The following is a 26046-nucleotide window of genomic DNA, read 5'->3' on the forward strand; positions in this document are numbered from 1 at the left end:
GTACCTACTTTGATGAAGAAAATGTAAAACATGGGTTATTAGGCATGAGATAATGGTAAGGAATACATTTTAGTCTTTCCCAATCCTCCTCATTTCTCCTTCATCAAGGTACCCCTTAAATAAAGAACCACCTTGAGAAAGACAAATTGAAAGGGCAAGACATCATTTATCAGGAAAGAGCATTTCTGCTTAATGGCCCCTTGAGTAAAGTGTTTCTTTAGGATATCACAGCTCATGTGAAGGCAGATTTAAAGGCCAGGGCATCAATTAGAGAACCACAGTCTTGCTGCCTAATCACTCTTTGTACAGCTTATTTTAGCAAGATAAAAATACCATCAAAATAGAAAATGAGACTTGCCAAACAATTTCAGCACTTCCCTTAGGCCACAATGCTTGATACTGTCAGACACAGCATTTCTGAGCTTCTGGTGAAGCTAGAAAGGATTACATAATATTTTATGTGGTTTGTTGCTATCTGCAATGCTGATTTAAAGAAACAGACATCAGCGATGAACAGTTCAGTACTGAGCATCTTCCCTGGAAATGACAAGTTTTAAAAGCAAAGTGACAAACTTGAACTATGAAAATTTCATTGTTCGGACAGAATGAGCACTGAATGTAAATGAAAAAGTTGACATATAGGACTTAATAAAAATAAAAAATGCACTGGTTTTTTGAAAATATACTGTTAAGGAAATAAACCGCAGACTGGGAGAAAATATTTGCCATGCATTTATCTGTCAAAGGACGTGTCTCCTACTATTTTAAGATTCTATATCAATAAAATTGAATTAATACAGACACACACACACCACTATAAATTAGTTAAATGTTTGTAGTACTCTTTGTACAAACTCAGACGTAAGAATAATCTCAATCTCACAATACTGCTCCTTCGAATGCCATCTCATAGCTGTGATAAACCTAGCTTGGTTACCTTCAAAATAAAGGGACAGAATTTTAAAAACAGATGGGAGAGTGTCAAGGAGGTTAACAAAAAATTTAATTGGAATCTCAGAAAAAGAGAGAGAGAGAATGTCATAGAAAACATAACCAAAGAAATATTGACTGAAAATTAGGTAAATGTGATTAAAAAATCAGTATATCCAAGTTCAGTGAACTCCAAACCAGATAGATGCATGGAAAACCATACATAGGTATAATATTCAGTAAAACCTTACCTCTTGATGACTGTTATATCTGTCTTTTACACCGATATACCCAAGCAGTAGAAAAAATATATACAACTAGTCATATTTATACCATTCTAATTCATAGATTTTACTTATTTACTTTTGGTTGCTCTGGGTCTTTGTTGCTGCACGCAGGTTTTCTCTAGCTACAAGCTGGGACTGCTCTTTGTTGTGGTGTGTGTGCTATTCATTGCGGTGGCTTCTGTTGTTGCACGGGATGGATTCTAGATGCGTGGCTTCAGTCATTGCAGCACATGGGCTCAGTAATTGTGGCACATGGGTTTAGTTGCTAGCAGCATGTAGGGTCTTCCCAGACCAGGGATGGAACCCATGCCCCTTCATTAGCAGGTGGATTCTTAACCACTGGACCACCAGGGAAGTCCGAGAATACAGATTTTAAAAGGTTGTCATTGCTGCCCATGAATAACCAGTGTAGTTGGAGAATTACCTAAGGGACAGGGATTAAACAGAGGAAAATATTACACTTATCTTTTTTTTTTAATTTAGAGAAAAGTATACAATATAGAAGGCAATGGCACCCCACTCCAGTACTCTTGCCTGGAAAATCCCATGGGCGAGGGAGCCTGGTAGGCTGCAGTCCATGGGGTCATGAAGAGTCAGACTGAGCGACTTCACTTTCACTTTTCACTTTCATGCACTGGAGAAGGAAATGGCAACCCACTCCAGTGTTCTTGCCTGGAGAATCCCAGGGACGGTGGAGCCTGGTGGGCTGCTGTCTATGGGGTTGCACAGAGTCAGACACGACTGAAGCGACTTAGCAGCACCAGCAGCAGCATACAATATAGAATCACAAAATACACAAAATTGAATGTTTAATAATTTAATAAAATTGTGCATATTTAATGTCTTTGTAATTTTCCTCATGTCATGAAAGTACTGATTACTTTGAAAACATGAATCTAAAAATTTTTTTAGATATATAATGATTAGTTTAGGCTTAGGTAAAACAGAAAAATATGGTATATGTAACTTTCATTTTTAACACATTGGCTTTAAACATGATTTTGCTAGTTATTTCTCTTCATGATTTATTTTCAAAGTAACATAGTCACTACATTGTTAGTGCTTTAAAAACAATACTATAATTTTGCTTTATATCTCATGCAGAAAAATAGATTATTTACTAGTACAATGATAAAAGCAAAAATCTCATTTTGAGGTCTATGTTTGAAATGTAAAAAGAGATGCTCAATTTAACTAAAATTACTCACCTAGAAGATGTAGTATCAAAGATGTGATTAGATTTGATAAGAAAATATAATGCATAAGATCAAACAGCCAAAAGCAATAAAATTCAAGAACATTTAATGGACCAATACTAATTTTGCTTCTCAGAGTAGTATTAGGGCTCACCTTAACAAACACTTATAATACTAAGCACAACATGAATAAAAACTATGATGTGTCCAAGTGAAAACCTAAAAGGATACCAGAAACCTTTCAAAATGTTCCCAGAAAGAAAAACTATAAGCCAACAGGACAGGAACTCAAGGGGTCAGTCTTAGTGTGGCAAAAATACAAAGAGGCAAAGGTAAGTAGAAACCTAAGTGCTGTTGAGAATCAATACAGATAAACCAAGTCCATAGTACAAGGAGAGGGGGAAAAAAATGTCATTTGAAAACAAGTTGAAATAAAAAACCAGTGGGGAAGCAAAAATCTGGAGGTTAAACTTTCACTAATACATAGTTGAAGGAAGTCACAAGAGCACATGGTCATCACTCAAATCACAGAAACTTGCCAGATAAACTACAAAATGTGAGATTAAGAAAATCAGAGAGCAGAGGTTACAAAGAAGCCTAAATTAACTAAATTACAGAAAGTGACAAGCCCTATCTTGGAGAAAAGAGAAGCATGGCTTCTTCCATTTTTGTCAGAGAGCTGTTAAGAAGAAAAATCTATCATAAACAGAAATAAAGCACACATCTAATGAATTTCTATACTTGCATGTTGTTTAGTGTGATGGGTTAGTACCCTGAGCAGCACCAGTGAAAATTTTTATCCACCTGGCGTGTTTCTCTCACAGCCCTTCTCACATGCGTGACACAGTATGATGAAGACTGAATACATAGTAAGAGAGCTGACAGAGTTTGCTCTCAGGCAAAATGAATTTTCCTCCTTGAGAGTCAAAGGCCTTCTCAAGTTGGATTCAGGACAGAAATGCTCAGAGAGACACAACCAAGTCACTGAATTACCCCAGGTGAACTAGTGGTAAAGAACCCACCTGCCAATGCAGGAGACACGAAAGACGTGGGTTTGATCCCTGGGTCTGGAAGATCCCCTGGAGTAGGAAATGGCAACCCCGCCCCAGTATTCTTGCCTGAAAAATTCCATGGACAGAGTTGGACACGACTGAGCATGCATGTGCCTCCCCCACCCCCCCCACACACACCTTTGAAGCTCATCAAATACCTACACATTCAGTCGTGTCTGACTCTTTGTGACCCTGTGAACTGTAGCCTGCCAGGCTCCTCTGTCCATGGAATTCTCCAGACAAAAATACTGGAGTGGGTTGCCGTTCCCTTCTCCAGAGGATCTTCTCAACCCAGGGACTGAAACGCGGTCTCCTGCATTGTAGGCAGATTCTTTTCCATCTCCGTCACCAGGGAAGCCTTTTTGCAACTAAGGTAAGGAAGTGATTTCTTTAGATGAAGAAAGTGATGGGTGGAACAGGAAAGTAGAATGAATTTTGCAGAAATGCAGAAAACTGGTAGTCAAGCTAAAAAACAGAGAGAAATAACCCACAGTTAAGAAAGTTGAGGGCTGAGTTGTTAATTGAAAAAGAAAAAGTCTCCAGAATATTGTTCACATTTGCATCTCAAAATCTAAAAAAAAATGTTACAATTTTTCCTTCAGAATATTTGAACTTAATAATGAATCCAAACTAAATATGCCAAAAAGCTGATTTATCTCAACTAGAGTCTAGATTGACTTAGCACTACAAACATGCAGCCTTAAAGAGAAGACATGCCTTTAGTAGGCATATACATTATTAACTGAAAACTCTATAGTTTTTCCAGTCTGTCTAGCAGTAGAACATTTACATGACATTTAATAAAGCATGAAAAGAGAATCCATGGTCAAGAAAGAAGAAAGTTAGAAAGAAGAAAGTTAGTAGAGGCAGACCCAGAACTGATACAGATGCCCTAATTATCAGAGAGAGACTTTAAAGTAATTGATAAAGATATTAAAGGATCTATTATAAACATGGAAAATCTTAATGAACTTATGAAAGTGTTTAGCTGAGAGATAGAAGTTTAAAATAGAGTAAAATTGAAATGCTAGAAAAAATATGATATAAAATGAAGATCTCACTTGAAGGACTCAATAAAAGGCTGAATCCAACACGAGAAAAGATAAGTAAGTCAGAATGCAAACTAATATAAGAATAGAAGAAAACAGTGAAAAATGAGCAGAACCTTCAACACCTATGGAGCAATATCAAATGCACTAAAACATTTACAGTTGGGTCTTCAAAAAGAGAAAAACAAAACAGAACAAAATGGGACAGGGGAAATATTCAAAGAGATTAAGACCAAGGGCAGCGGGAAAGGGTGGTGATGCACACCTTGGCGCATTATAGTCACCCTGCTGAAACCATAGAGGAAAAAAAAAAAACCTTATTAAAAGCAGAAAAAGAAGAGGGAGGGAATGAGGGAAGGAGAGAGAGAGAGGAGGCCAAATATTATTGCAAGATAGATTTAATGTGCTGAAAGGAAAAGAATAGTCAATCTAAAACTCTGTATACAGAAAAAAATATTCTTCAAAAATGAAGGCAATGCAAATCATTTTCAGTCAATTGTTTAGAGAATTTATGTGCAACAGATTTCCACTACAAGTAATTCCAAAAGAAAATTTTCAAGCTAAAGACATATGATGAAAGTCAATAACTACAGAGGTGGATAAATAGCAGTAGAAATTGTAATGCTTTTTAAAAATATAAAGCTACAATCATCATAAGCAACGTAGTATTGTTTTCAATGTAGACAGATGAATGGAATTTCAGTTTCTGTAAATTTTTCCCACAGTATCTGATATGAAATAGAAAAAATTATAAGACATTTAATGAAGCATGAAAATAGGACCCATGATCAAGAAAGAAGAAAGTGAAAACAGACTCAGAATCGGTATAGATGTTTTAGTTACCCGTATTGATAAATTCAAATATATATATATATAAAATACTTTTCCTTACACTGTCAATTGATTTGAAATTATGAGTCAAGTTAATTTAATAGAAATTTTTTTAACAAATGGTGTTGGAAAAATTCAATATTTATATCTAAAAAAATGAGTAAATAAAATTTCACCTATATCACTTAACATACAAAATGGATGGATCATAGTCCTAAATATAGCAAGAAACACACAAAGTCTAAGAGAAGATAAGGAGACTTTCTTAGTGATTTTGCAGTAAGGAAAGTTTTCTTAGAACAAATTACTTTAAACAAATAAATATGTACATTTTGACTTTACAGAAAAGGCAAACTGAGTAAAAAAAGTTACATAGTAGAAAAATGTCTATGACACGTGAATGCATAATTCACACAATTCAATTCAGAATACAAAATTGACTCATATCCAAAATATTTCAAGAACATCAATACATAGTCAGAAGCCAAAATAAATATTATAAATATGGGCAAAAGATGCTCAGTTTATTTGTCATCAGAAAATACATTTACAATCACAATATGTTACCAACTCACACAAAAAAGAATGGTTAATATGAAGAAGATTGACATCAATCATTGGCGAAATGTGAAGCAATCAAAGCACCTATACATTGCTAGTGGACAAATGAAACGATGTTACTCCTTTTTAAAACTATTTGTCAGTTTTCCCCAAAGCTAAGTAAACATTAACCTCTAAGACTGGCTTTCAACGCCTGTCTTAGTCATGTCCAAAAGCAAACAAACAAACTAAAAAAATAAATAAAATAAAATAACCAAGCAAGCCACTTGTATAGATATGTTCAAAGCAGATTTACTCATAAGCTAAACATGGAAATAACTCAAATATCCATTAACAAGTGAATAAAAAACAAAAAGAAATTTTGATGTGCTTCAGCCATGGCATACTACTACAGCAATATAAACTTAAACAAAAATAAATACAAACAATGATATGTATTAATTACAGAAAGATTATGTTGAATAAAGATATGAATGTGTGCTCAGTTGGGTCTGACTATGTGACTCCATGTACTGGGGCCCACCAGGCTCCTCAGTCCATAGGTTTTCCCAGGAAAAAATACTGGAGTGGGTTGCCATTTCCTCCCCCAGGGGATCTTCCCAACCCAGGGATGGAACCCATGTCTCCTGTATTTCCAGCCAGACACAATAGAGTACATATTATATTTTTTGGTTTGCATGATTTTTTTTTTTAACAGAGAAAACAGACTAATAAATAGGAATAGAAGTATTATTTTTTTACCCTATGAGGAGTGGGAATTTGCTTGAAGGGAACTCAGGGGGTCATTCTGAGGTGAAGGAAATGTTCAGTCTTGAACAAAGTAGTGGATGTCTGAATATATGAATGTATCAAAACTCATTTAATCTGTGAGTATTTCAGTATATATACACTTTATCTCAGAGGGAAAAAATATAAGGAGGTTTAGAGTAACTACAAGAATACTGTTGAAGAGATTTTTAATGGCTATTCTGGCATAAAGTCAACTCTAGGCATACTCCTACCTGGCCATTCCACATCTTGACTGCTGTATTTCATTTTAGACATTAAATTTATAATGCATATCAGTGTGTGCATTTATAGAGGATTATAGAGGAGGAATATAGTTCTTAAAATATCTTTATGGAAGAAAAGAAGAAATAGGTGAAAATGCTTACAGGGAAAATAGAATATACCTTGGTAAGGACCTAGTAAATTTTTTCCAAACAAATAGTCGCATGAAGGAGCACCTATTAGATTAGTTATGTGTGAGGCTTAGAGATGCAGCCATAAATTGATGGAGCCCAAGGATGACATTTTTATTTTTTATCCATGCAAACATGAAATCAATCTGAATTTAATTTTTGTAACAGAATGAAGACCATATATCTTTGTGTTTTTGGTTTTATTCAAGGACGAAAAAGAAGCATTATTTTTATTTTAGCTGCACCGAAGGCAAAGGCGTATCATAACTTTGTTACTGGACCCATGCTTCAGAGTCAATATAAAACATAAAAAAGTCCCGTAAGATTGGTAGCAATACCACTACCACCCCGTAAAAAATGACAAAAGGCAGAGCAAAGGTCGTTATGTGAGGCAGTTGGGGAGCCCTGATGGTGGCACTGGGCTTGGCCTCAGTCATCCCCTGTGCCCAAATAGAATTTTTTAAAAAATTTGGACTAATACGGTGGTAGAGGAGATTAAAAGCATACCTAATAATATTCGATTGCTTGTATATGGGCTTCCCAGGTGGTGCTAGTGATAAAGAATCCTCCTGCCAATGCAGGAGATACAAGAGATGTGGGTTTGATCCCCGTGTCGGGAAGCTTCCCTAGAGGAGGGAATGGCAACCCTCTCTAGTATTCTTGCCTGGGGAATCCCATAGACAGAGGAGCCTGGCAGGTTACAGTTCATGGGGTCGCAAATAGTTAGACATGACTGAGCACACATACACATATTATTTGTACTCAAGTTAATGTTATCTTTTTGGAAAACTGTGTTTGCCACTTCTGTACTAAGCTGATTCATTGATGACTGACCACCTTAATTTCATTAGGGATATTGTGCTGGGCTTCCCGGGTGGCTCATGCACATGATATGCTAAAACTGGGTTTCATCTTAGGCTTCCGTGGTAGTTCTGACAGTAAAGAATCTGCCTGCAGTACAGGAGACACAGGTTCCATCCCTAGGTCAGGAAAATTCCCTGGAAAAGGAAATGGTAACTCACTCCAGTATTCTGGCTTGGGGAATCCTGGGTTTCATCTTTGGTGAGACTTACTATACTTCTGCTATATGTTAGTTGCTCAGTCGTGTCCAATTCTGCGATGCCATGGACTGTAGCCCACCAGGCTCCTATGTCCATGGAATTCTCTAGGTTATCAGTTGCCTTCCAGAGTTTTCAACTGAAATCTTGATATTTTCTGATCCCTTCCTCTGGCAGGTTTAGATCACTTTTCTTAATTCCCCATGCTGTTTTTCCAACATTGTATGCTTCTGTTTTCTCTCTGACTCCTTGGAATTCCTGAATAAGGTAAATGCCATGAGTGCCAAAGTAACCATATGCTTGAAATTCCTTGTCTCCACCAAAAGCTCTGCTGAATATTTTGCCTCTGAAACAACTGATCTGAATTTCTTACAAATGTATCTATTGTTCTTGTTATGTTTGAGTCTTTTGCTTGTTACCTCATCCTACCTCTAAGTAGAAGTTCTAATGTGCTTACCAAATGAGGCGGCATTCTTCAAAATTTAAAAGTTTGCAAGGATTCTAAAAATAATATGTCTCTAAAGAATGTAGTTTTTGAATGAAGTATGCATTCTGAAACGTTGTAAGAAATCTCATCTTTTTTTTAAAACACTGATAGCAAGCCATATTCTATACATTAAAATTTATGTTAACATAGTACTTCAGTGTATGAATTATAGGTAAATAACTACTTAAATAGCTGTTTCATAATAAATAAAATTCACCATTAGGATGAGAATGATCATTTATGCTTGCACATTGGCTTTGGGAAGGATATACAATTTGCCTCTTTTTAGATTTACATTAAAAAAAAAAACCTATTTAGATAAGTTACCTAGAGTGCATAAATTTTTTTTTATTTTTTTATAAATTTATTTATTTTAGTTGGGGGCTAATTACTTTACAATATTGTAATAGTTTTTGCCATACATTGACATGAATCAGCCATGCATAGAGTGCATATATTAACGAATCTTTGATTAACAAATCATTTACCAAGAGTTCAGTTCAGTTCAGTCGCTCAGTCGTGTCCGACTCTCTGAGACCCCATGAACTGCAGCACGCCAGGCCTCTCTGTCCATCACCAACTCCCGGAGTCTACCCAAACCCATGTTCATCGAGTCGGTGATGCCATCCAACCATCTCATCCTCTGTCGTCCCCTTCTCCTCCCGCCCCCAATCCTACCCAGCATGAGGGTCTTTTCCAATGAGTCAACCGTTCGCATGAGGTGGCCAAAGTATTGGAGCTTCAGCTTCAACATCAGACCTTCCAATGAACACCCAGGATTGATCTCCTTTAGGATGGATTGATTGGATCTCCTTGCAGTCCAAGGGACTCTCAAGAGTCTTCTCCAACACCACAGTTCAAAAACATCAATTCTGCGGCGCTCAGCTATCTTCACCGTCCAACTCTCACATCAATACATGACCACTGGAAAAACCATAGCCTTGACTAGACGGACTTTTGTTTGCAAAGTAATGTCTCTGCTTTTAAACACGCTATCTAGGTTGGCCATAACCTTCCTTCCAAGGAGTAAGCGTCTTTTAATTTCATTTCTGCAGTCACCATCAGCAGTGATTCTGGAGCCCAAAAAAGTAAAGTCTGACACTGTTTCCACTGTTTCCCCATCTATTTCCCATGGAGTGATGAGACCAGATGCCATGATCTTAGTTTTCTGAACGTTGAGCTTTAAGCCAACTTTTTCACTCTCCTCCTTCACCTTCATCAAGAGGCTTTTTAGTTCTTCTTCACTTTCTGCCATAAGGGTGGTGTCATCCGCATATCTGAGGTTATTGATATTTCTCCCGGCAATCTTGATTCCAGCTTGTGTTTCTTCCAGCCCAGCGTTTCTCATGATGTACTCTGCATAGAAGTTAAATAAGCAGGGTGACAATATACAGCCTTGACGTACTCCTTTTCCTATTTGGAACCAGTCTGTTGTTCCATGTCCAGCTCTAACTGTTGCTTCCTGACCTGCATACAGGTTTCTCAAGAGACAGGTCAGATGGTCTGGTATTCCCATCTCTTTCAGAATTTTCCACAGTTTATTGTGATCCACACAGTCAAAGGCTTTGGCATAGTCAATAAAGCAGAAATAGATGTTTTTCTGGAACTCTCTTGCTTTTTCGATGATCCAGCAGATATTGGCAATTTGATCTCTGGTTCTTCTGCCTTTTCTAAAACCAGCTTGAACATCTGGAAGTTCACGGTTCACGTATTGCTGAAGCCTGGCTTGGAGAATTTTGAGCATTACTTTTCTAGCGTGTGAGATGAGTGCAATTTTGCGGTAGTTTGAGCATTCTTTGGCATTGCCTTTCTTTGGGATTGGTATGAAAACTGACCTTTTCCAGTCCTGTGGCCACTGCTGAGTTTTCCAAATTTGCTGGCATATCGAGTGCAGCACTTTCACAGCATCACCTTTGAGGATTTGAAATAGCTCAACTGGAATTCCATCACTTCCACTAGCTTTGTTCGTAGTGATGCTTTCTAAGGCCCACTTGACTTCACATTCCAGGATGTCTGGTTCTAGGTGAGTGCTCACACCATCGTGATTATCTGGGTCGTGAAGATCTTTTTTGTACAGTTCTTCTGTGTATTCTTGCTACCTCTTCTTAATAGCTTCTGCTTCTGTTAGGTCTATACCTTTTCTGTCCTTTATCGAGCCTATCTTTGCATGAAATGTTCCTTTGGTATCTCTAATTTTCTTGAAGAGGTCTCTAGTCTTTCCCACTGTGTTGTTTTCGTCTATTTCTTTGCACTGATTGCTGAGGAAGGCTTTCTTATCTCTCCTTGCTATTCTTTGGAACTCTGCATTCAGATGAGAATATCTTTCCTTTTCTCCTTTGCTTTTCACTTCTCTTCTCTTCCCAGCTATCTGTAAGGCCTCCTCAGACAGCCATTTTGCTTTTTTGCATTTCTTTTCCATGGGGATTTTGTTGATCCCTGTCTCCTGTACAATGTCACGAACCTCTGTCCACAGTTCATCAGGCACTCTGTCTATCAGGTCTAGTCCCTTAAATCTATTTGTCACTTCCACTGTATACTCATAAGGGATTTGATCTAGGTCATACCTGAATGGTCTAGTGGTTTTCCCTACTTTCTTCAATGTCAGTCTGAATTTGGCAATAAGGAGTTCATGATCTGAGCCACAGTTAGCTCCTGGTCTTGTTTTTGCTGACTGTATAGAGCTTCTCCATCTTTGGCTGCAAAGAATATAATCAATCTGATTTCGGTGTTGACCATCTGGTGATGTCCACGTGTAGAGTCTTCTCTTGTGTTGTTGGAATAGGGTGTTTGCTATTACCAGTGCGTTCTCGTGGCAAAACTCTATTAGCCTTTATTAGCCTTTATACTCTATTAGCAAGAGTAATATTGAACATAATTAGCACCTGAATACTAAGAGGTTGTTTTAGTATTCATGGTTACAGTGCTATTACTGAGAAGTCTGTCCCTCCTAACAGACCAGAGTGAGCTATTTATCTTTTTATCACTCAAGCATTGGGAGGTAGAATCATATAGAAAAAGTGACATCTTCATATTTCACACCATATGGTTTTTGTGAGTGTTAACTGATCATTTGAGTTTTCTCAATTTTTTTTTCAAAACTATGGAAGAGACAGGAATGGAACAGGTAGCTAGTCTTCAGTGAAAATGAGGCCACAATTTGATGAAATGGGTAAAAGACTGAGCATAGTTCGGGACCTGCTTCATTTAGAAATACGCATTCATTATCAGGAAAAAGAAAGGAATAAAGAGAGAGATTTGGTGACCTTATTCATAGAGGTGATGTGTATGTGTGCTCAGTTGTTTCTGACTCTTTGTGACCGCATGGACTGAGCCCACCAGGCTCCTCTGTCTGTGGAATTTCTCAGAAAAGAATACTGGAGTGGGTTGCTGTTTCCTACTCTGGGGGATCTTCCTGACCCAGGGATTGAACCCACGTCTCAAACAGTTCCTGAATTGCAGGTGGATTTCTTTACCTGCTGATCCATCATGGAAGCTCTAGATGAAATATTAAAACTAAAGAGATAACCCAAAAGGAAATGTAACCTTTAAAAAGAAAACTCTGAAGGTAGAAACTTAAGATAGCTTTTATATTAAATAAGATAATTGTTCAATTCAGTTCAGTCGCTCAGTCGTGTCTGACTCTTTGCGACCCCATGGACTGCAGCACTCCAGGCTTCCCTGTCCACCACCAACTCCTGGAGCTTGCTCAAACTCGTGTCCATCCAACCATCTCATCCTCTGTCATCCCCTTCTCCTCCCGCCTTCAATCTTTTCCAGCATCAGCATCTTTTCCAATGAGTCAGTTCTTTGCATCAGCTGGCCAAATTATTGGAGTTTCAGGTCCAGCATCAGTCCTTCCAGTGAATATTCAGGACTGATTTCTTTTAGGATTGACTGCTGGGATATCCTTGTAGTCCAAGGGACTCTCAAGTGTCTTCTCCAACACCACGGATAAGAAGCCTGGCTTAGAGAATTTTGGGCATTACTTTGCTACTGAATGAGATGAGTGCAATCGTGCAGTAGTTTGAACATTCTTTGGCATTGCCTTTCTTTGGGGTTGGGATGAAAACTGACATTTTCCAATCTTGTGGCCACTGCTGGGTTTTCCATATTTGCTGACATATTGAGTGCAACACTTTCACAGCATCATCTTTTAGGATTTGAAATAGCTCAACTGGGATTCTATCACCTCCACTAACTTTGTTCCTAGTGATGCTTCCTAAGGCCCACTTGACTTCACATTCCAGGATATCTGGCTCTAGGTGAGTGATCACACTATCGTGGTTAACTGGGTCATGAAGATCTTTTTTGCGTAGATGATCTGTGTATTCTTGCCACCTCTTCTTAATATCTTCTGCTTCTGTTAGGTAATATTTGTTAGATATTTACCTCCCCCAAGTTATTCTGAACAAATTGTTTAACAAAAGTCAAAATCACGGACTGTAAGTTCTTTAATTGAGATTCTATTCAATCTATGTGTATCCTATTGTTTTACTTATTATGACTTAAATATATTTAGTAGTTATTAGGGCACACTTAGGAATAATTAATATGCAATATTATACATTCAGAATATACTATATTCTCATTTAATCACACACACATACACAACCATTTTACATATGTTTTGTTAGAATGGCCCTAAAATTCACATTTTGTGTCCTTGTGAATTAATTCTACTTATGTTTCTGACTGTTTATTATAAGAACATGTGTTACTAATTGTTTTTACATAGTTTTATATATTTTTGTCTTGACTTTAGTTGACTGATTGTTCCTATTCTTTTTGGTTGATTTTTTTTTCTAGTATTTTTTAGGTTTTCAAAGCAGATAGTGAAAATTTTCTCTTCATTCTCTTCATTACTAAAGCTCTTGTTTCTGTTTTAAGTCATATTGGATTGATTAAAAACAAAATTACATCATCATATAGTAGCAGGCGATTTTATGCTTCTTTTGATTTCAGTAGAAATACTGTGTTTTTATCATTAAAAGTATTTTGTCTATGACTTGAGCACTAATCTTCCTAATGCTTTAAAATTTATAGTGTCTTAAGATTTTCACATATGTCTGTGTGTGTGTATATGTGTGTTTTCAGTTAAGAATGGGTAGTGAATTTGAGGTCTTCCCTGGTGACTCAGATGGTAAACAGTCTGCCTTCAATGCAGGAGACCTGGATTCAATCTCTGGATTGGGAAAATGCCCTGGAGAAGGACATGGCAATCCACATCAGTATTCTTGCCTGGAGAATTCCGTCGACAGCAGCCTGGGTGGGCTATAGTCCATGGGGTGGCAAAGGGGTGGACAAGACTGAGGAACTAACACACACACACACGCTGAATTTGAATTAAAAACAATGTTCTTTGTTTGGAATCATGATAATCATATGATTTTTTTCCTCCTTTCTACATCAGTTAACATAATGATATGCAGTATTTGCATATAGTTTAGGTGTAAATGATATAACCAATAAAATATACTTCTAGACTTTTCTTCTTCTGGAAAATGTTCTGGCAAGTTCCTTAATGTAATTGATCTACTATGACTAAATTCCAGAAGATTTCAGAAAGAAGGAATCTAGCTTCTTGTAGATAGTGGCCAGATATTTTATTTTTTAACTTAAGTGTATTAGTTAGGATTCGGTCAGAAAATACACATACTCTAGATTTAAGACAATGAAATAACTAAAAGATTAGAAATAGCAAGAAATGTTCATCTCTAGGGCTAGAGGGACAAAGAGTAAATTATGTAACTAGATATCAGGAGCTCATGTCAAACAGGTGGAAAGTAGAAAAGTATGAGCTCCTTTTGGTTAGAGCTGAGATCACAGAAGTTAAAAGCTATTTAGTGAAGATTCAGCTGCTCCAAGAAAATGATGAAAAATATACCATCTTGTCCCACCTCCCAGCTTGTCTTCTGCTGAAGACTCTCATTGACTGAATCGCCTTAAAATCAAGTAGGCAAGAGATTATGCTTTATAATCATATAATTTTCTGCAATACAGAGGAGGACAGGAAAAGATTCAGAATGGATTCCAAGGCAAATAGAAAGATGACCAGAACCCTGTGGATGAAGGCTACTGTGTTTTGTTTGATAGGAGGGGAAATTTAGGAACATCTACATAAGAATAACTGTGTCACAGTCCAAAGGGTTTAGAAATTTACCTGTCAGTGCAGAGTTCTAACTTTTATTGCAAATTAAGTATTACTTTGTTTGAGATTTCAGGAAACTGTATCATACCTCTAATAATATGAAATTATGATGCTAAAGCACTAATTGTGCATTCATTTTATTTAATGTAATAATAGAATTATCTAAAGTACATGTATAACTTGTTTCTTCTCTCAGTAGAAAGAAATGACAAGCAATATCAATTTGAAATCACACAGTTGAAATTAGGCAATAAATTAATTGGCATTATAAGTTTGATTTCCTACCCCAAAATGAACATATTAATTTGAGCAATTTAAAACTCAATTGAAATTGTTTTGAGAAGTCAGGCTTGCAACCTATTATGGTCTCTCAGAAGCCTTACTGACAGTTTTAGAGAAGCTGCAGGGAAAACTGGAAAAGACAAATTTATTTCTCCTGAGCCAATATCAACAGCATAGGACCTCCAGATGCTTATCACAGAGGGAGGTTGGTGACTCCTGTAATGGGTAACTCTGATGTGCTGAGTGACACTGAGACTGTTTTTTAAGTATTAAACTAGTTTGAATATAGCCTTCACCCCCTTTAATTGACAAATTGATATGTGCAATTAAAATACTCTTCTGACCATACATGTATAGAGAGGAAAACATTTAAACTTGTATGTTTTTTGCTGTAAAATTTACTAATGCCAATGATAGAAAATCAACTTGGCAACCTGTGAAATGCTTCCCCTCCAAAAAAGAAGAAAGGAAAAACATGCTCCATTCATTTGTCGTAAGTATGTGTATAATGGTTAAAAAGGAGAAACAACGCTATTGGATTTCATTTGGCAGAAATGATACCTATGCAAAAAAGTGTCTTTTCATAGGGAAAGGTCACAACATCCAAAGAAAATCAATTCTAACATGTATATTGACCAGTGTTTCTATTCAGGGCTGTCTTCACATACAAGTACAGTCGTCAACTGTCTGTGGCCCTAATTTAAAGGTCTCCAAGGAATACCTTGATCTTGGAGGATTTGATTTCATTAATCTAGATTTAAGCATTCTCAAGGCATATATTTATTTTTCAAGTAGAAAACGAAAGGAAGAAAATTGATTAGTACTTCCAGCAGAGTTTTCTGTTACTTACTTGTAATACACATTTCTTGAGCATATATCTCTATGAGGCCAATTTGTAAATTGTTTTGGGTGTTTTATTTATCAAAAACCTCTTATGAAGTAATGAAGTAGCTACCTGTGAGTGCTTAGTCACTCAGTCCTGTCCGATTCTTTGCGACCCCATGGACTGTAGCCTGCCAGACTCCTCTGTCCATGGAATTCTCCAGGTAAGAATAATGGAGTGGGTTGCCATGCTGTCCTCCAGGGGATCTTCCCAAACCAGGAATTGAATCCAGGTCTCCTGCATTGCAGGTGGATTCTTTACTGTCTGATCCACCAGGGAAGCCCAAGTAGCTACATATACCACTTCAATTTACAGAGTTCAATTTACACTTCAATTTACTGATGATTACAGAGCTCAGTTTACCCATTATCACACTGCCAAGAAATAGCGGAGTGTATATTCAAACCCAAATCTGTCAGAATCCAGGATCTGACTATTTAAACATTTAAAAATAATTCTTCAAAGTTTACTATCTACATTTGGAAAGAAAAGGAGGATTAACAAGACTCAATAATTTATAGAATAAAAATCCAGCTATTCATTTGAAGAATTAGAACTGATATCTAGATATTCCTACTATGCCATTCCACTCTGAAACTGTAACATAAAATGCCTCAATATCACAGTGTAAAAGAAACAGAATGTTTAAATATAGAAGACTTTGAAAGGAGAGGGACTCAAAAGCCTGTAACGATCCAGATAAACACAGGTAGCTCACTTATTTGTGAACGATTAATTCTAACTGAAGGGAACATACGTTCCTCAAAACTCTGAAAACCCAATCTAAATTTCTCAGTGTGCTCAGATCAACCTACGTAATTTAATAGATTTCTTAGCCTTGATGTTGAAATACCAAAGGGTAAACATACAACATACGATAGTATCACCATCGCTATCAGCAGCAGCAAAATAAAACATATTGAATAGTTGCTCTGGGACAGGCAATGAGCTTACTTCATATACCATGAAATATATTATTATTGCAAATAATGTATTTGTAAATTATTCCCATTTTGTAGTTGAGGAAACAAGCTGAAACTTTCTAATCAACGTTTCCAAGATCACACAGCTAGGAAGTTCCAGAGCTGGCACCTGCATGTATATTATTGAATTACAGTGCTCACACTCAACTATTAAGTAATGTTTATGCTAATCTAGTTAGAAGCTCAGTACATGACTACATATAATTAGTTTATTAAATATCATAAGATATATGCAATAAGCAATTGGAAATATTTTAGTGATACATATATGTGGAGAGACGAAGAGAAGATAATCCAGCTGTGTAAGTGGTATGAGAACTCTAGATGGTGTAATGATAACTGTTTCTTCACTACTCATTAACTAATACTCATAAATTATAAACTAGTGGAAAATCTGGTGGAATATTTCTATAGCTATGACAATGATTTTGCAAAATTTTCACCACTGTGTACTTACCGAGTACTTACCTCTGAGAAATAAAAAGCTGTTTGTAGACTTACGCAATTGTCACTTCAATTTTTTTTTCTTTCCTGAGTCCTCTGCTGCTAATATTCTTTAAAAAATATAATAAACATAGAAAGTCATTCTCCAGTCATTGAGGGATTTTGGATAAGTATTTCCATAATATTTCAAGATGGCAAAATACCTTTAAAAATTGACATGATGTATATCTAACCCATCAACAATAAAACCTGGGAGTAGAGTATACTATTATACAATGAAACTCATTTTTTCAATCTAATTGTCTGAACTTCCTGTGACCATTACAAATGTCAACCATTTTCACACAAAATTGCTGAATGTCAATGCCTCTAATGTTAAGTTATGTCATACAGAGCTGAAGTTTAATGACTTCAGAAGTTGACAGATTGTGAATAAGAATAGGTTGCTATTCTGTCAATAAAAGTTGGTATCAATGACTAAACTAATGTCACTGCCGCTGCTGCTAAGTCACTTCAGTCATGCCCGACTCTGTGCGACCCCATAGACGGCAGCCCACCAGGCTCCCCTGTCCCTGGGATTCTCCAGGCAAGAACACTGGAGTGGGTTGCCATTTCCTTCTCCAGTGCATGAAAGGGAAAAGTGAAAGTGAAGCCGCTCAGTCGTGCCCGACTCTTAGCGACCCCATGGACTGCAGGCTACCAGGCTCCTCCATCCCTGGGATTCTCCAGGCAAGAATACTGGAGTGGGTTGCCATTTCCTTCTCCAGTGCGTGAAAGGGAAAAGTGAAAGTGAAGTTGCTCAGTCGTGTCCGACTCTTAGCGACCCCAAGGACTGTAGCCTACCAGGCTCCTCCATCCATGGGATTTTCCTGGCAAGAGTACTGGAGTGGGGTGCCATTGCCTTCTCCGAAAATAATGCCACTAGTCACCACTGAATTAAGGTTGTATTTTAATGACTCTCTCCCCATGACAATCAAAAAGCCTTCTGGTGTAAGACATCACACATCTAACTCAAGGAGCTTGAAAACAATGGATATGTTCCCAGTGAATAGCAACCCTCAAGAAATGATTGAAATATTTCCTGGTTGATAGTGTCACGTTCAGCAGAAAGATAATAATTCTACATAGATTTCTCTTTTTCTTTATCATAAAGTCTATTGGTGCATTTTATTAAGTGTGAGTTTATACCATAATTATTACCATTAGTCTTTGAAATAGCACATGCTCAGGCCAGCTTTCTTAAACTATTTTGACATTTTGAAGGCCCCTAATCATTTTCCCTCATCTTATTAAACCTATGGTCCCAAATAGCAAGCTGTTGTTTTCTGCCCTGCCAGGGCAAATGCTATAATCAATTGTTTCTAACAGGTTTTAAACATTCTATTAAATAAGTAGTATTTGTGTTAAATCATATAAAAGGTGGCTCATGACAAACTTTTCTAGGTTTTCTTTGAAAGGAGGGACCCAGGAAAGAGAGTCCAGGTTGAAATAATGCTGAGTTATCTAACTCATAATAATCTCAGAGTAAGAAAAAAAAAGTCTCCTTTTTGGGGAATCAAATCAGGGAAAGAAGGGTCATCCTTAGAAGGATCATCTCCAAGATATTTTCTTAGATAATATTTCTTCTTGGGTATAAAATTATCTAGGGATAGATTTCTGTCTTGGATCCTGGCCAGGGGAATAGGATAAAATGGGAGGAAGTAGAAAGGAGAAGAAGTAAAGGCAGGTAGATAACTTTGGTCTACCTTTGCGGTTCTCTGTCTTAATAGGCATTCCTTTTTGAACAGGAGATTTGTAGATGAGAAAAATTGAAATCCACTCTTTCCTTTTCCTGACTTCTGTCATACTTTCAATTGATGACTTGCAAAACACTTCCAGTTTCTGGAAGAGAAATTAGAAATTATGTGTTTCTACATGAAGGCATGTAGTAAATTTATCCTTAAATTCTACAGCTTATTTATCCAAACACTTTTTCTCTGAATAAAATTTAATACTGGATGTCATCAAGGTGTATAAGTATTCCACAGTCACTAACAGTCCTCTGAAATAGGCATATTCTATCGTCACTTGAGATCTCAGTTACATAGCATATTTTGTGATACTTTCTAAGTTAAATAGTTGAGATAATATAACTTCTTCACACTCTCATGTTACATGTCATCATTTCAATTCATTTTTTGTTATTGTTGAAGAAATGTCTCTTTGTTAGATAATATGGCATGTATTTATAACTCTTTCCACATACTCTTTAGTTTCTGTCTACCAAATATATGGACAGTCAATAAATGCAGTCTCAAAAATTCATTTATAAGTTGGCTGCCTAGAAGTTAGAGTAAATTTTACCATATAATCAATGTAGTAAACAATGGTTCTCCAGTCAGATTTTACTAATGCAAATTCTATATACCGAGATCAGTGACATAAAAATATATGGGAATGATATAAATGGAGATATCTCCTCTGCCTAGGATGAACACAAATAAAATTTTGAATAGAACTGTGATTATGGTAATTTATTCTGTTTTTTTAAGGATTTCATCCTCACCTCTTCAAACCCGTTTTCCCACCATGTACACTCTCAATACTACACTGCCAAGGCCGGCCCCATATCAACCCAGTTTTCTTGCCTTATGCTTCACTCTCTAATTTGAAATCTCCATCCTCCTCAGTCATAACACTTTGCCTTTTTAAGAAGAAAAATCAGGCAAAGGGATGAAAGAAGTCAAATTCCCTTCAGTTAGACTATGAGGGATGCATAGATATAAACACTTTAAAGAAGATACTTTCATTCTTTTATTGTCTTCAACTTAGGACAGTGATTAACATATATTCAAAGTTCAATATATAACAATATTTATTTATACTATAATAATCTGTATTAATCTCAAATAATATCTATTCTCTAATATTTACTACTATCGCATAACTATGTTTTTATAGACTCCTGCCTTAAACTGACTTCTCATTATTTTTCTTTTTTTTCTCAATTTTAAAGAAGTTGACTTATTTAAGGAGACCAACATATATTGAGCACCTCATATGCTGCAGGCATATGGGCATGATCACGCACCTAGAGCCAGATATCTTGGAGTGTGAAGTTAAGTGAGCCTTAGGAAGCATCACTATGAACAAAGCTAGTGGAGGTGATGGGATTACAGCTGAGCTATTTCAATATCCTAAAAGATGATGCTGTAAAAGGACTGCCCTCAATAAGCCAGGAAATTTGGAAAACTCAGCAGTGGCCACAGGACTGGAAAATGTCAGTTTTCATTCCAATCCCAAAGAAAGGCAATGTCAAAGAATGTCCACACGTTGCTCTCATTTCACATGCAAGCAAAGTAACACTCAAAATTCTCCAAGCTAGGCTTCAACAGTATGTGAACCAAGTACTTCTAAATGTTCAAGGTAGATTTAGAAAAGGCAGAAGAATCAGAGATCAAATTGCCAACATCTGTTGGATCATAGAAAAAGCAAGAGAGTTCCAGAAAAACCTCTACTTCTGTTTTATTGAGTACGCCAAAGCCTTTGACTGTGTGGATCGCAACAAACTATGGAAAATTCTTTGAGAGATGGGAATACCAGACCGCATGACCTGCCTCCTAGAAATCTGTGTGCAGGTCAAGAAGCAACAGTTAGAACTGGACGTAGAACAACAGACTGGTTCCAAATTGGGAAAGGACTATGTCAAGGCTGTATATTGTCATCCTGCTTATTTAACTTACCTGCAGAGTGAAAGTGAAGTCACTCAGTCGTGTGCAACTATTTGTGACCCCATGGACTATAGCTTACCTCGCTCCTCTGTCCACGGGATTTTCCAGGCGAGAGTACTGGAGTGGGTTGCCATTTCCTTCTCCAACATGCAGAGTACATCATATGAAACGCCAGGCTGGATGAAGCACAAGCTGGAATCAAGACTATGACCAACCTAGACACCATATTAAAAAGCAGAGACATCACTTTGCTGACCAAGGTCTGTCTAGTCAAAGCTATGGTTTTTCCAGTAGCCATGTATGGATGTTAGAATTGGGCCTTAAAGAAGGCTGAGAACTGAAGAATTGATGCTTTTGAACTGTGGTATTGGAGAAGACTTTTGAGAGTCCCTTGGACTGCAAGGAGATCCAACCAGTCAATCTTAAAGGAAATCAGTCCTGAATACTCATCAGAGGAACTGAGGCTGAAGCTAAAGCTCCAATACTTTGACCACCTGATGTGAAGAGCTTACTCATTAGAAAAGACCCTGATGCTGGGAAAGCCTGAAGGCAGGAGGAGTAGGGGAGGACAGAGGATAGGATGGTTGGATGGCATCACCGACTCAATGGACATGAGTTTGAGCAAGCTCCAGAAGATGTTGAAAGACAGGGAGGCCTGGCGTGCTGCAGTCCATGGGGTAGCAAAGAGTTAGACACGATTGAGCAACTGAGCAATAACAACAGTGCTCTAGGCACTTTAGAAGTTTTCTATAGATTTTCCCAAATTAAACTAAAACCTATGGAGTAAATATTATTCTAGTTTTAGATCAGAAAACTAAGGCTTTGTGACTTCAGGAATTAAGCCAAGAGGGTCACTATTAGATTTAGCATTCAAACCTAGTTTTGTCTGAGTTCAAATTCTATACTCTTCCTGTCAATATAAACTGAAAAAGGAAATGAGTTAATAGCTAAAATTATGGTAAATGTGGCAAAATGAAAATAAAGATTTCAGAAAATATAGAAGAGTGTTGTTTTTGGTTATTTTGTGTTGCTTTTTGTGGTAGAAGTCTTGGAAAAAATCCTGATGCTGGGAAAGATTGAGGGCAGAAGGAAAAGGGCGTGACAGAGGATGAAATGGTTGGGTGGCATCATCCAATCAATGGACATGGGTTTGAGTGAACTCTGGGAGATGGTGAAGGACAAGGATGCCTGGAGTGCTGCAGTTCATGGGGTCACAAAGAGTCAAACATGACTTAGCAACTGAACCTCAACAAGACTTAATGACAATTTTTTAAAATGGATGAATGAACAAATACTTTTCTAATCATCAGATAGGAAGATTCCTATTTCTTAACTTGAGAAAATAAAACTTTTATTGATACAATTTTTCTTTTAGTGCACAAATTGGTTTGTATTTTTATGTCTTTCCATGTACAGACCTAAAATATTTTGTTCCTTTCACTTAGATACTTAAAAATGGTAGTTGACACTTCACATATCTGACAAAGCTATGGCAATTGATAACAATAAAATTTACTAACATAATTTTCTATGTTCTATGAATAAAAAATGCAAATTGCTCATGGGCAATTTCTCTGTAGAGGAGAAATAGTAGAAATTTAAGCAATTTCCTGTGATTTGCATCAAGCCAGGAAGCTAATCTGAATCGTTCATACATTTTTTGTCTTAACAGAATAGAAGGGCTCTTGCCAGAAATTACCCTGATGGTTGACTCTCAAAACACAAGTTAGGATTTGGCTTCCTGGTTTTGAATCATATTCAGGAATTAAATACTTCATTTATCCTCTTCCCAGGAGATCATCTGAATGTGGTAAGTCACCGTTACTCTACTGTATGGCTTTTCAAGACCAGTTGAAAAGAATTATACCAACATTATTTGATTCCCTTCTGATTTGGCTCTTGAATAACAAGATCTCTCTTATAGGGAATTAAAACACAAGTTTAACCATATAGAGCTTTAACCATTAGCCCAGTCTCTCTGTGAAATTTTGAATCCAGGGGATTAATTTATTACTTCCTTGCATTTTAAATTCAAAAATTCTTTGACTGGATTAACTTTGAGTTAAAGTCTGTGTGAGTTAAAGTGTGGCCTTGAAAGAAGTAAGAATGAATTTCATGATTTAACTTAGGTACAAAGGTAGAGTGAGATGTCTTTCAGTCTAACTGTCCTTTTTTTCCCCCCTCATAATTACTGTATTCTGTTAGGTAGGGCTAGATTATGCTGCTAATTATCAGTGGATTCAAATAACAAAGGTGTGATTTTTGCTCAAATTACATAAACAACATAAGAAATTCAGTCAGAGACCCAATCAAAACAACATTGGGAGAGAAACGTAAATCTAAATCATGCAGTGACTTTTTGCCCTCTTCATGGCAGTGAGATACCCTATGCAATCTCCCATTTTGTTGTCCAAAGCAATTCTTATTATCATGCCTATCTCCAAAAGCAATTGAAAAGTGCAGCTTATCATGTGCACCGAATCACAGAGCACCAGAAATGTTTGATGATCAATACCAATGACTACCACATGATTCTTTACATCGCACATTTTCTTTTCTCTCCCAGCAGCATAGAGGTTGTGATATCAAATCCTCACACTGAAAAATCTGGGACAGAGTAGACTGAGCTACTCGCTACGAATCTAGAACAAGTTTCTAAACTCAGTGCCTGTTTCTTCACCATTTACAAATGGTGAAAAGCAATGACTCCTCCATCACAGGCAAATTTCCAGTTTTTACAGTGAGCTGTTTTTGAGCATTTTCCTATTACCTTTATTATTTTTTACCAGCACTCCACCATCTTAATTAATTTAGCTTTGTGTCAGGTTTTGATAGGTAGAGGGCAAGTATATCTTCAAAATTGCATAGGCAATTCTGTCCTTTATTTTCTACATGAATTTGTAAAACTTTAAGAAAAGGTATTTAATATTTACACTGAAGTTAAATGTTAGTTAGGTAACAATTGACCATTGTATGATATCGAGTCTTTCTATCCACTAACCCTAATACGTTCTGCAGATTTTTCAGTTCTAAATATTTTCTAATTAGCATTGTTGTTCATTGTTCAGTTGCTAAGTTGTATCTAACTCTTTGTGACCCCATGAGCTGCAGCACACCAGGCTCCCCTGTTCTTCACAATATCCTGGAGTTTGCTCAGACTCATGTCCATTGAGCCAGTGATGCCATCCAACCATCTAATCTGTCGTCCCCTTCTCCTCCTGCCTTCAATCTTTCCCAGCATCAGGGTCTTTTTCAATGAGTCAGCTCTTCTCATCAGGTGGCCAAAGTATTGGAGCTTCAGCATCAGTCCTCCTGAATATTCAGGATAGATATCCTTCAGGATAGACTTGTTTGATCTCTTTGCTGTCCAAGGGACTCTCACGAGTCTTCTCCAGCACCACAGTTCAAAACCATCCATTCTTCTGCACTCAGCTTTCCTTATAGTCCAACTCTCACATCCATACATGAATACTGGAAAAATCATATCTTTGACTATAAGGACTTCTGTTGACAAAGTGATGTCTCTGCTTTTTAATATGCTGTCTAGATTGGTCATAGCTTTTCTTCCAAGGAGCATCTTTTAATTTCATGGTTGCAGTCATAGTCACCATGATTTTGGAGCCCAGGAAAATAGAATCTGCCACTTTTTCCATTTTTTACTCACATACTTGCCGTGAAGTGATGGGACTGATGCCATGATCTTCGTTTTTTGAATGCTGAATTTTAAGCCAACTTTTTCACTCTCCTCTTTCACTCTCACCAAGAGACTCTTTATTTCCTCTTCACTTTGGTAGCTTCACTTTCTGCCTTTAGAGTGGTATCACTTGCATATCTGAGGTTGTTAATGTTTTTCCTGGCAGTCTTAATTCCAGGTTGTGAGTCATTCAGTCTGGTATTTTGCATGATGTACTCTTCATATAAGTTAAATAAGAAGGGTGACAATATACAGCCTTATTGTACTCCTTTTCCAATTTTGAACCAGTCGGTTGTTCCATGTACAGTTCTAACTTTTGCTTTTTGTCCTGCATACAGGTTTCTCAGAGACAGGTAAGATGCTTGGTATTCCACCTCTTGAAGAATTTTCCAAGCTTCGTTGTGATCCACACAGTCCAAGACTTTAGCATAGTCAGTGAACCAGGAGTAGATGTTTTCTTTTTTAATTTCATTGTTTTTACTATGATTCAATAGATGCTGGTAGTTTGAAATCTGGTTCTTCTTTTTCTAAACTCAACTTGTACATCTGGAAGTTCTTGGTTTACATACTATTGAAGTCTAGCTTGAAGGATTTTGAGCATTTCCTTGCTAGCATGTGAAGTGAGCAGTTGTTCCATAGTTTGAGCATTCTTTAGTATTGTCTTTCTTTGGGATTGTAATGAAAACTGACTCTTAGACGGCACAAACAAAATTTTGTGTGCAGTAGGACCCAAGGAGAGGAGTAGTGATGTCACAAGAGACTGATTCAGACCTGCCTATGTGCGTTTGAGGGTGTCCAGAGAGGAGGCGTCATTTGGAAGTTGCATGCTGTGGGGACGGGGCACTGGCAGAAGCAGTCCTGGGAGGCGTGTGTTGACATAAGTCCATTTTGGAGATCGCCAACCTGGAGGAGGGCATGGCAACCCACTCCAGCATTCTTGCCTGGAGAATCCCCATAGACAGAGGAGCCTAGCAGGCTACAGTCCATGAGGTCACAAAGACTCAGACACAACTGAGGGACTAAGCATATAGTAGCCCTACCATAGAGCTTGTAAACTCCAAGATTGGGCTGCCTTAAGCCAAAGGACTAACAGGTAGGGAATACAGCCCCACCCATCAGCAGACAATTGGATTAAAGATTTACTGAGCATGGCCTTGCCCACTAGAGCAAGACTCAGTTTTCCCCACAACCAATCTCTCCCTTCAGGAAGCTTGCACAAGCCTCTTACCCTCATCCATGAGTGGGCAGACAGAAGTAATAACTATAATCT

General features: G+C 37.3%; 1 long non-coding RNA gene across 2 annotated transcripts; it reads right to left on the reverse strand.

The window, feature by feature from the left end:
* Nucleotides 1-1262: 1262 nt before the first annotated feature.
* On the reverse strand, nucleotides 1263-25730 carry LOC145545020 (uncharacterized). 2 transcript variants are annotated; one of them, XR_014081793.1, is made up of 5 exons: nucleotides 25548-25730; nucleotides 19118-19253; nucleotides 17397-17482; nucleotides 1752-1967; nucleotides 1263-1641 (listed from the first exon to the last, which is right to left on the reverse strand). It is a non-coding gene; the product is annotated as an uncharacterized LOC145545020 (long non-coding RNA). The 2 variants fall into 2 exon arrangements; XR_014081794.1 differs by having other exon boundaries at nucleotides 24751-25682.
* Between the last annotated feature and the right edge of the window lie 316 nt (nucleotides 25731-26046).

This window comes from Giraffa tippelskirchi, chromosome 4 (assembly GCF_054371585.1).
Source record: "Giraffa tippelskirchi isolate mGirTip1 chromosome 4, T2T-mGirTip1v1.2.pri, whole genome shotgun sequence".
Taxonomy (NCBI): Eukaryota; Metazoa; Chordata; class Mammalia; order Artiodactyla; family Giraffidae; genus Giraffa; species Giraffa tippelskirchi.